Source organism: Bufo gargarizans, chromosome 9 (assembly GCF_014858855.1).
Source record: "Bufo gargarizans isolate SCDJY-AF-19 chromosome 9, ASM1485885v1, whole genome shotgun sequence".
Taxonomy (NCBI): Eukaryota; Metazoa; Chordata; class Amphibia; order Anura; family Bufonidae; genus Bufo; species Bufo gargarizans.
In genome coordinates this window covers 153,602,196-153,614,418 of record NC_058088.1, presented here as the reverse complement: position 1 = coordinate 153,614,418, position 12,223 = coordinate 153,602,196, and the positions used below count along the sequence as shown (strand labels likewise).

Sequence of the window (12,223 nt, the reverse complement as noted above, 5' to 3'; positions counted from 1 at the left end):
CTGGTGCTCTTTTGCATGTTGATGCAACCAGTCACCCCTAGGTGGTGCTGGAACCACATATAGATATAACAGGGGCAAGGCAGGAAGTGAGAATTCAGTTGAGTGAACAGTTGAGACACAGGGAAGTGAAGTGCAGAGAGCAAGGTCAGTTGTGTCCTAAAGAAAGGGGCAGCATCAGTTTAGTCTGTAGCCAAGGAACACTACTTCCGGAGTCAGACACAAAAGTCAGATGCCTCAGCCAGACTGCAGAGTCAAAACAGAAGCTAGAACTGGATCTGTTGAGCGTAGAAGAGCTGACAATTAGCTACTCTTCTGAATTGTGTGCAAACCAAGGGTATGCCTCAAGAGAAGGATAACCGTGATCCAGTGTTTTGAAAGAGTATAAGTAGTGACTAGTGGAGACGAGAGTGTTACCTCAGCTCATAGACTCCATTAGCACCCAATGTGAGACAGGAGTTAGCCTACGGTGCCTGTTCACACTCTACAGTGAAGTACAAGCTGTATGCAGAGCCGCATTCCTCTATGCACAGTGTGGACGTATTTTTGGAAATTGTGAGTAAGCCAGGAAGGCAAGATATAGGTCCCCACCGTGTGAGACAGAGAAGTTTATTTATGTATACTCCACATCTAGAAGATAGACAGTCAACCAGAAGTATGAACAGCCTGACAGCGTCAATATCTCACCAAGAGCCTGTTACTAGGATTACAGATACAACAAACGTGTGATGTCTTCTGAATGGATTACAACTACAGCTCTGCATTACTATGATCTGTACATCTACCTCAAGGCAAGTGATTATCAGTAAATAATCCATTTGTTTATTCAAACAGACTCCTCTTTATTCTACCTCCTTGTTTGCACCCAAGGGTGCTGGCGTCACGAACCTCAGGGACCCTGCCATCCCTGAACCTTAAATCATATACAAACAAGGGCACCTCAACCAACATCTGACAGAAGATCCCTTAACACCAGAGTGTGCCCCAATGAAACCTGGTGCTTCCCATCAATGAAAGTCGGTCCAGGGAACTGCATAAACGTGAGTACCAACTACTACACCCATCAGGCCACCATACTCACACATTGCCCCTGTGGTCCCAGTCGCTGCAAATAGAATTTAGTTGAAAAACTCCACTTACAACAAGATTTCTAACTTTCATTCATTTATGTGTCTTCTTCAGATGATTCGGACAAATAATATCACCTCTATCTTCCTTTTGGGATTTCCAAACCTTCAAAACTTAACATTTCTGTTCTTGTCACTGCTGGTTATTATATTCTGTGGGACCATTTCGGGAAACCTTCTCATTATGGTTTTGTACATATTGATTAAATCTCTTCAGTCCCCCATGTACTTCTTCATTACACAGCTATCATTTTGTGACCTCCTGGTGTCTATAAATATTGTCCCCGTCCTTCTTCACACTGTACTGTATGGAGGAAGTACTATGACCCTCATCGGCTGCATCACCCAGTATTCTGTATTTGCTACCACTGAGTCCTCGGAATGTCTTCTTCTGTCAGTGATGTCTTATGACCGTTATCAGGCCATCTGTAACCCTCTTCAGTATCACTTAATCATGAATTACAGATTTTGTGTAACATCAGTAATTTTGAGTTGGTTGGTTGGTTTTATTGTAATTTTGATCAATGTTATTTCTGTGTATAGTTTACCTTTCTGTGGTCGACAAATTATTGATAATTTCTACTGTGACCTTGAACCACTAATGCAGCTCTCCTGTTCTGATATCTCCATAATTCACAAACTGATAATGGGATTTTTAGTTATAATTGTACCTTTAATAATAATTGTGATGTCCTATGTGTACATTGTCATCACCATTCTGAAGATCCCATCCAATACCGGAAGACATAAAGCCTTCTCCACCTGTAGCTCCCACCTCATTGTGGTTTCCTTATTTTATGGGACATTAATGATTGTTTATATGTTTCCAAACAAAGGACAATCATTGACCCTGAGTAAGGTCTTGTCTCTAAGTTATACGGTGGTGACCCCACTGCTTAATCCTATCATATACACTCTGAGGAACAAGGATTTCAAAGAAGCTTTTCATAAATTTCAAGGAATTGTTTGGCCTAGGCGCTAACAACCCCAATGGACGGAGCCAGTGCCCAGTTAAAACGAGCACATCTGTTTGCAGCCCCATCTCTCCTGCACAATACCCCCATTTCTGCCACTTGTGGTGGCCACTGGACCAGAGGTGGCTTGATGGTGTGTCCTCTACAGCTAGTCACTAGCCTCAGCGGTCACCTGCTAGAATGTCATCTTAATAGTAGTAGTTGTCCTCTCTAAATATCAAAATAAGAACTTGCTACTTTAATTTTTTTTTTCTATTTTTATATAATATGTAATAAAAGAAAGACACATCTTCTAGTTCAATATACTGCAGTATAATATTTCATGTAGAATAACATTGTAGGAAAAGATTTGGTACCGATCAGAAATGTCATAATTGTTATTAAGATAAACAGAAAAATTTGGTCACTGAATCCTAAATTCGATTCACACTGGAGTCAAATTTCCTGGCGCTTTGTGGTCGCTGCACATGTGGGGACATGGAAAAAAAGAACTCTGGGAAGGCGGGATCACCCAGATTGACATGCATACAGCCAATCAGCAGCCAGCCAGCCCTGTGATGTCACAGCCCTATAAATAGCGGCAGCCATCTTAGATTCTGCCATTTACCAGTGTACTGAGTGCAGGGAGAGACATCTGCAGGCGGTAGGGACAGTGTTAGAAAAAACAACTTCATTGTGCAGAAAAAGCGATTTACCAGTGCAGGGAAAGATAATTAAAGCTGTAGGGTAATGATAGGGAGGAATCATTCCACAGCGTTTATGTAGAACAGGGTTCAATAGGGGGGGGTTACAGCCTGGGTAATATGAACAATCCTATTACACCTTGGTGCACTGACCGGGGATCCAAATTGCCATTATACAGCTCTGTAATTCCAGCAAACCGTTCTTGTTATTGGGGTGCAAGTGCTGTGTGATACAGGCACTAACAGGGTTTATTACAAGGAAATATTTCTACATCTTATTTGCCCTTGTGTGGTGCAGTTATATGTTCTAAAGCATTTTTTGGCGTTTATTAGTGGGAAGAAAAGGGCTTATTAGCTGTTCTGTGGTGAAGTGCGAAAATGACAGCCCTTTTTGTTGTGTATTAGTGGCAAAAGTAAAATATATTTGCCGCTCAGCGGTGCAGTTATATGTTCTAAAGCCATTTTTGCCATGTATTAGTGGCAAAAACAAAATAGATGTGACGGTCACGTACACACACACCGGGGGAACACACCACCTTCTGAATTGGGTGCAATACTCCTCCGCAGGTAGATCACCCTGAACCAGAACCTTTAGAGCAGTCTCGGCTACCAGTGTCCTGTCTGGTTCATCATACAGGGTTCCCAGGGCCTGAAATAAAACCTCCACTGATGTTAAACAACTGGCGTGAGCAGGTAAAGAAAATGCCCAGTCCTGGAGATCACCCTGTAACCGGGAAATGACAATGCCCCCCACGCATTGACTCTCGGGGCCAGAGGATACGGGGCGCAAACAGATTTTTTTTTTTACAATTTTTTTTTTTATTGACAATTTTTATTGTTTTCCATATTCATAGGTTTGAGCATTGTCAAATACATAATATGTAAACTTTTACAAAATAAATGCCTGAGAGTAACAGTCATAAGTACAAATAGCATTTGAAAATGTAGAAGAAGGCCTACAGGGCCACAAAAAGACAGGTGTCAAGCAAAAATGAACACAAACACTCAATTGAGTTAACAGTATGACAGGGGTACTTAGGCAAGATTGGTATGATATGAGGTGAAGAATAACTAGCGAAGGAAAATCCTAGATTTAGGGCACTGGTCTGCGGATGGTGAGGGGTGGGAGCTAGGAGAAGTTTCTATAAGTTTTCCAGGGGGACCAAATCTGAAGGAAAGTGGGTCTGGTGCGCGACTCCCAATGTGAGATCTCCTCCAGTCTATACATCTGGTCCACTTTGTTAATCCAGTGTTCAGTACTAGGTTCCACGGGGGATAGTCAGTGAGTCGGTAGTCTGGCTGCTGCTACTAAGAGAGAGAAGAGAGAGGACTTAAAGGGGCCTACTCCACCTATGCCTAATAATAACAAAGTTAGATCCGGGGAGCAGAGGAAGGAGGTCTGGCAAATCTGATTGCTCAATTTGATTATGTTGTGCCACCAGGGATTGATTTGCTCACATGACCACCAGATGTGTAAAAAAGAGCATTTGGCCTTATTGCATCTCCAGCAAATATCAAGGGCATTGGGATTATATAGATATATCTTATCCGGGGTCCTGTACCATCTCATAAGGACCATATAACTGTTTTCTTGAATACGTACACACCTAGAAATCTTGTGTGGGGAGATTAATGTTTTAGCTATCTCATGAGGTGTCAGGGTTCGTTGGAGGTCTTTTTCCCATAGGCCGATTATAGCAGGTTTGAGTGTTGAAGAGCGGGATATCAGGTGTTTATATATTGTGGAGATGGTTTTGTGTGGGTATTTCTTGTTGCTTAACATCTCTTCAAACCAGCTAGTAACATTGGCAGGGGAAGTTTTCTTTGCGAGAAGGAGGGATTCTGATTTAATGAAGCGCAAGATTGAGAATCTGTGTGTCAAGTATTTTGCAGATTTCAACGTCTGGAAGTAAACAACCATCCTGATCTAGGATCTGTGAAATAGCGATCTCCGAGGACCTCAGGGCGATAGTGCAGCTATCCCTCAGATCCCTGGGAGCCAGGTTGATAACATATTTTATCCGCAGAAGGGGGAGGGCAGAACTAGGGCCCTGGAGCAGGACGAGAAACACCTCCAGACCTTTAAAGTGTTCCGAATGAGGGGGTTAAGTATAGAGCTTGGTACAGGAGGTGGTCTGTTGGCCAGCAGGAGGGCCCTGATGTGGGAGGGTAGAAAGGCATTTTCCACTATGAGCCAGGATTTATGGGTCGGGTTTCTAATCCAATCCACGACTATAGAGAGTTGTATGGCCTTCAAGTACGTCTCTGGGTCAGGAAGCCCTATTCCCCCTTTAGCTTTAGGTCTAGTTAGAGTGCTAAATGAGATGCGAGGATGTTTGCCTTGCCAAATAAATTTGTGTATGAGTTTATTCAGGGAGATGAAGTAGGATTTAGGGATTTCAATGGGGAGTATCTGCATCAAGTAAGTGAGTCTGGGAATGATTAGAGACATAAGTATGTTCTTTCTCCCAAACAAGGAAAGATATGGGAAGTCCAATGAGTCCAACTGGGTCTGTATGGATGCTAGGAGGGGTTTATAATTCAGTCGAAATAAATCTGGCAGGTGGGGGGAGATCTTTACCCCTAGGTATGTTAGTTGTTGGGTTTGCCAATTGAATGGGGAGTTTGCCTGGAGGGAAGAGAGACTTGGAGGAGAGAGGCCAACATGTAAGATTTGAGATTTCGAGGGGTTAACTTTACAGTTGGATAGAGAACCAAATAGGTTGAGCTTTGATACTATTTTGGGCATGGATTTATGGGGGTTGGTAGTCAGGATCAATAAATCGTCTGCCGCCAGTTTAAGTTCATGACTTCCGACTATCAAACCTCCAATCTCCCTGTCTTGCCTAAGAGTTTGCAACAGTGACTCCATCACTAAGACAAATATAAGAGGTGACAGTGGGCAGCCTTGTCTCGTACCATTTCTTATTGGGAAGTGGGAGGACATAAGGCCATTGACCGACACGGATGCTGAAGAATGGGTATACATAGAGAACACTGCATTAATGTACTGTTCAGGTATCTGGAATTTTGAAAGGATCAGCTTAATATATGTCCACTCTGTCGAATGCTTTTTCAGCATCCGTGCCAATCATGACTAGGGGGGTGGCTTTATGGGAAGCGTAGTATAAAGCATCCAATATCTTGGTAGTATTATCCTTTCCCTCACGTCCCTTAACAAATCCCACCTGATCTAGGTGGACCAAGTCGGGAAATAAGTTTTGCAATTTTGTGTCCAACATTTTTGCTAAAAGTTTGAGGTCCACATTGAGCAAGGATATGGGACGATAATTTAAACAGGATGTGAGGTCTTTTCCCTCTTTAGGTATAATTGTGATTGTGGTTTTCGTCATATCTGAGGAGAGTGGGTGACCGGCTAATGCACGGTTACAAATAGGGAGCATGAATGGCAGTAATAGTTCTCCAAAGGCCGAATAATAAGATATAGGAAGGCCATCGGGGCCAGGTCTTTTTCCTTTAGGGGTTGATTTAATGGCAGTTGCCAGTTCTAAGGAGGTAAATGGTTTGGACAAAGATTCCTGTTGTAATGGAGTTAGGGATGGAAGGTTGAGGGTGTCCAAAAAGGATTTGATGTTGACCTCTCTTCCCAAGGAAGGGTTTGGGAGATCAGAGGATGGAAGGTTATACAGGGACTCATAGAACAACCTAAATTGTTCAGCAATCTCCTCTGCTTTGAATAGTTGAGTGCCCTGGGGGTATTTGATGTTTTGTACATATCTCTTCTCTGCTTTATTCTTTGCATCATATATTTTGAGGCTTTGTTACCATGAGCGAAGATTTTTTTTGTTTAGCAGTCAAAAAGAACTTGGCTGAACCCTCGTTCAATAAGTTTTTCAATTGAGTTCTGAGAGAGGAGAGTTACGATATTTGATGTGCGAGTAGGGATTGCTTATGAGCCTTTTCCGCTACATGAATTCTTGATAGTAATGTAGTTAGCTTTCTTTCCGATTCTTTCTTTAGAAAGGAGCAGAGACTACTCAATCTGCCTCTAATGTATGGCTTATGGGTATCCCAGAGAATCTGGGGGGATATCCCATGGGTATTGTTAATTAAAAAGTACTCCTCTAGGAAGGAAGATATTTGTAATTTATGTTTGGCATTGCCCAGCAGAGACTCATTGAACCTCCAATTTATGTGTCTATCAGCTTTTAAATCCGGGCGTATGATACAATATATGGGGGAGTGATCGGATAAGGTAATATAACCTATATGGGAGGATGAGCAGAATTGTAGCTTTTCTTTTGGTAGTAAAATATAGTCTATCCTGCTATATGAGGTATTTGCTGAGGAGTAAAAGGAATAGTCTATTGTCTCAGGATTAAGGCAGCGCCATATGTCTACCATACCCACATTGTAGAGGTTAGTATGTAACAGTTTAAGGGCTCTCAATGATACAGGTGACTTCCTTGATGATGTGTCAATAAGTGGGCTGAAAGCTAAGTTAAAGTCTCCGGCTATGATCAGGAAACCTTCCCTATTGATTTCCACTAAGGTAAAAAATATTAATAAGCCAGTTAATCTGATCTGAGTTGGGGGCATATATGCTCACAAATGTGAATAAGGATTGTTTCACCTGTCCCTTGAGAATGAGATATCTGCCATCTGGATCTTGTAGGTGGGATTTATATTGGAAGGGAAGACTCCTGTGAAAGCCTATACTAACTCCTCTCGAGGCAGCACCCCCAGCCCCACAGTGATATCAGCTGGGAAATTTAGAGTGAGTGAGATTAGGATATTTAACAGAGAGAAGATCTGGCATCTTTTAGAGGGGGATCTCAGTTCCTTAACATTATAAGACACTAATTTGAGATCAGACATATTTAGTTATGGGAGAGGATGTATTATGATCTCTAAATAGCATATTAGAAGGGGACTGACCAGCCGGCATAAGGAGGAGAAGGAGGGTGCCACCTCGAGGAGAGCATTCCAGTGACCATCTTCCCAGACCGCCCCAGAACTTCTTCTTTTTCCGCACTGTCCCTGAGTCACATATTTGGAAAGTTACCAAAGAAGATTGTGAGTACCTGTCAAAACAATAAAGATAAGACACATAGAACATAACAAGTAACAATAACCATATGTGATTAGTTAATCGCCATGTATGAGAGAACTTAACAATTGTAGTACCTTGAGTGGGTGGCATAAGGGGAGGAGAAAGGTAAAAGTACATAGAAGCAGCAACTCCCTCTAAGGAGTAAATATTACTGGAGGATGTTAATAGTAATAAGAAACCCTTGGGATTGTGTTAGATCAGGGAACATTCACTTTTTCAGAACTGTAATAGCAGAGAATGGTGGAGAAGGGGGGAGACGGGGGGGTTGGGAGAGAGGGAGTCAAGATATAAGCATTAACACACGTATCTCATAGACTACTATACAGTTATAAAACTATTTTAGCCTACATAAAGATGGGAAGAAAATCCCTACTGTCTTGTCCTCCAATACTGAGTGGAGATAAGGCGTATTGAAGTGTAATGAAAGTGTGAGTACCTGTATCACCACTCAGTATAGAAAGCAGATTCTCATGAAATAAACCAATTAAATATAGTAGTGTTGGTGCAAAAGACCCGTAGAATGAGTCCTGTGAGTCCCCATTCACATGGGGGGAGATTGGAAGCAGATTACTTATCTACCAGGGTTAAGCGCTTAGGAGTGGATGAAAAGTTCCCCCTTCTGGACCTTTGGGGTTTTGGGGTGTGAAGTGGTTCCCAGGGTGTCACTGAAGGCAGGTCAGGTAAGGTGGTCATGTTCTGGACCATATCCCAGTTTTCTATAGGTAACAGAGAGATCTGAAGAAGGTCATAGGCTTTATCCAGGTCACTAAAGGTGGAAATATGGATACGGCGACCGTCGTGAAGAAAGGATAGACCAAATGGGAATGTCCATCTATAGATAATCTTGTGCTGACGCAGGAAATCTGTGGATGGCTTCATCGCCTTCCTTTTCCTGAGGGTTGATTGAGCTAAGTCCTGGAAGATGGTGATGGAATTGCCCTCCCATTCCACAGAGTTAGAGTTCCTGGAGCTAGCCAATATAGCTTCTTTCACTGGGAAGTGCAAACATTTGCATATCACATTGCATAAAAAGGAAAATCTGCCAAAAAAGGGAAATTTTGAAATTGTATCTCTATTTTCCATTAATTCTCGTGGAACACCTAAAGGGTTAACAACGTTTGTAAAATCAGTTTTGAATATCTTGAGGGGTGTAATTTATAGAATGGGGTCATTTTTGGGTGGTTTCTATTATGTAAGCCTCGCAAAGTGACTTCAGACCTGAACTGGTCCCAAAAAATTGGGTTTTTGAAACTTTCTAAAAAATTTCAAGATTTGCTTCTAAACTTCTAAGCCTTGTAACATCCCCAAAAAATAAAATATTATTCCCAAAATGATCCAAACATGAAGTAAACATATGGGGAATGAAAAGTAATAACTATTTTTGGAGGTATTACTATGTATTACAGAAGTAGAGAAATTAAAACTTGGGAATTTGCCATTTTTTACAAATTTTAGGTAAATTTGGTATTTTTTATGAATAAAAATCATTTTTTTTCCTTCATTTTACCAGTGTCATGAAGTACAATATGTGACGAAGAAACAATCTTAGTCAAAGCGTTTTAAAGTTATCAGCACTTAAAGTGACACTGGTCAGATTTGCAAAAAATGGCCAAGTCCAGAAGGTGAAATAGGGCCGAGTCCTTAAGGGGTTAAAGGAAATCTGTCACCAGGATAATTGCTATTTAATTAAAGTCCTGGCCTAATAGCACTTAGTACCTTATTTCAAGATGTGCCTTTGTACTAGCAATATATGTTTTTATCCTCTGAAAAATCCAGTTTATTTGGTATGCAAATAAGCCAGTAAGGTGCCCAGAGGGACGTCACTCTTGCAGGAAGGAGCACCGACATGCCCCCTGCTACAATGTGTCCACCCTCAAAATACTTAAAACCCCGCCCCCAGGTCCCACTTAACCACGCCTATATCTGGTTAGGCCACGCCCCTCCCACTCCTGAGCCAACGGGGATTAAAAAAATAAAGGTAAAAATCTACTTCTGACGTTTGAACATTCTGCATTTTAAATAAAGCTACGACAAGATCAGACACATTCATCGTGGAGGATGGTATTTTATGCATACTATCTAATTTTGACAATCTTGATATCTATTTCTAAGGTAAATTTGTTTTAAATGACATTTTAGAAAAAATATATATACAATTATTTTACACTATAAAAAACAAAAACAAAAAAAGCAAAGAAAATTGTCAAGTACAACATGTATTTGAACACAGTCCATCTTAAAAATAAAGGGGGGGAAAGTCATTCATCTATCCACAAGAGGTCTGCCTCTTCCCCTGTGAAAGATTTCCTCGTGACACCATAGTCAAATAACAGTTCATGTCCCGCATGGATGTCTCTTAAAGCAGTAAAAAGTATGTAGGGGTTTGTGTCCCCCTCAAAGTATTTGATGATCGGCTTTACGTTAGGATTTTTTCTCGAGTGATTCATCTTCCTTCCCAAAGTTGATTTCATTTCTGGGTGGCAAGGGCAGGGGACATTTTGGGCATCAATTCAAACTCTCTTATTTTCCCTGATTTTGAAAAAGAATAAATAACCCAATTCTTCATCACTTCTTGCTGTCATAATGTCTTCTCCTCTCTTCGCAGGTATAATCGGTCAGTGAAAGTCACAACCAAAATTTCCTTTCTTGATCAGGGTGTTACCAGTTTTTCTCCCTATACCCGGTTGCTGACTATAGAAAGTCCTGGCCACATCTGAGATTTTATAAGTTCCATTAATTGAGCATTGATGTCAACTTTGCCTCTTTGATGCTTTGGCTCCCAGTATTGAAAAATGTCATAGCCTGAGGGGATATTCCTTCACCAACCTTGTCTCTGTATGTAATTTGTCACCTGGTGCAACGTCGGTTTGCTTGTCTTGAATTGCGCTAAAAGAAAAGGGAAACAATCTATAGATACATGTTTGATTGGAAAAAGGGTCAACGAATTTAATTAGCATATAAAAAGACTTACCGATTACATCATCACGGCATTGTTTATACTGCTGCCTCCTCCGCCTATCATAGCAGTACTTGCCATGCATATCTGATGTTTTCTGTGTGTCTTTTAGTGTTGGGCCATGGTGGTCAAGTCCAACGTGAAAATTTTCTAATAAGGTCTTGTAGGCCATCTCTCTCTCAGATCGCTTCTCGGCCTTTTGGCTAAGATCAAGTGTAGTATCTATTCTTATCAGTCTGCCTTTTCTTGCCGGCCCAGGTCCTTGTGGGTACCCCCTGCACTCTGCCTTTGAGCATCGTTGATTTAATTCAGCTTCAGCTCACTGCTGCTATTGGGTGTAGGGCTATTCCCCAGGGAACAAGAGTGCTCTGGTCTCCGACCTCCTCTTGGCCTGTGGCTTAATAGTCTTGGTGTACGACGTTAGACAGTACTTACTCGGATCTTGACAGCCCGAATACGACGCCTGGAAGAACTTCTCCGACTGCGATTCAGGAGAAGACTTTGCGAAGACTCGACGAGGAACCCCGACGACGAGGACTGTAGACTCCGGCCTGAAGACTCCGGCCTCGGGAAAAGAGGCTCGGCGAAGCCCTACCCCGGAAGAAGCTCCGCCCTTCCCCCCGGAAGAAGCTCCGCCCTTCCCCGGAAGAAGCTCCGCCCAGCAAGAAGACATTCCTGGGAGACGAAGGCAGGAAGAAGGAAGAAGCAATGGCCTCAACCTCAACCGCCAAGCCTCCCAAGAAGAAGACAAAGAAGACTGCAGAAGGAAGAAAGGCCATGGCAGAGGCCCTCCAGGACCCTTCAGCCTCCACTTCATCAGCTGCAGATCCGGTGGCGACCGCCCCTCCGAAGCAACAGGAAGGCCAGAAGCCCGGTCCCGGCTCCCCTCCACTGGAGCCCTGGATGAGGCAGACGGTCGTCCTGAAGCTAAAAGAAGTGGACGGGAGAGCGCCGGACCTGAGCCAGGATGTGTTTGGCAAGAAGATGGTCCTGGAGCAGGGATTTGCCAAACCGGAAGTGACAAGCATCCACTCCCTCTTCGCTGGGGTGTTCTGGATAGCCTTCGCTTCCGTGGCCATCTGCAAGAGGTACTGGGATATGGTGAAAGCCGCACAGCCGGACTCCCCGTTTCGACGCTTTGTGGGCAGCTGCCCAGTCCAGAGAGAAGAAAGGAGAGTAACCGTCGCCATGCGGAACCCACACATCCCAGGCAAGGATATTTTCACCTACCTGAAGCGTTTCTGCACCGTGATGAGGGACCCCACCCACATCCTGGACGAAAACGGCTTCTGGACCGGCAAGTGGTCAGTCATCGTCCGTCTGAACAGGGACCCCACAGACCCGGACGGAGTGCAACACCTACCCCCGACCTTCTCGCTAGGCAACTCCCAAGCGCTCATCTATTACACCGA

At 42.9% G+C, this 12,223-nt stretch overlaps 2 pseudogenes; both read left to right on the top strand.

Annotated features, from left to right (window-relative positions):
- The first annotated feature begins 725 nt into the window (after window positions 1–725).
- LOC122919823 lies at window positions 726–7,597 on the top strand (annotated as a pseudogene).
- Window positions 7,598–10,994: 3,397 nt separating this feature from the next.
- LOC122919981 lies at window positions 10,995–11,140 on the top strand (annotated as a pseudogene).
- Window positions 11,141–12,223: the final 1,083 nt, after the last annotated feature.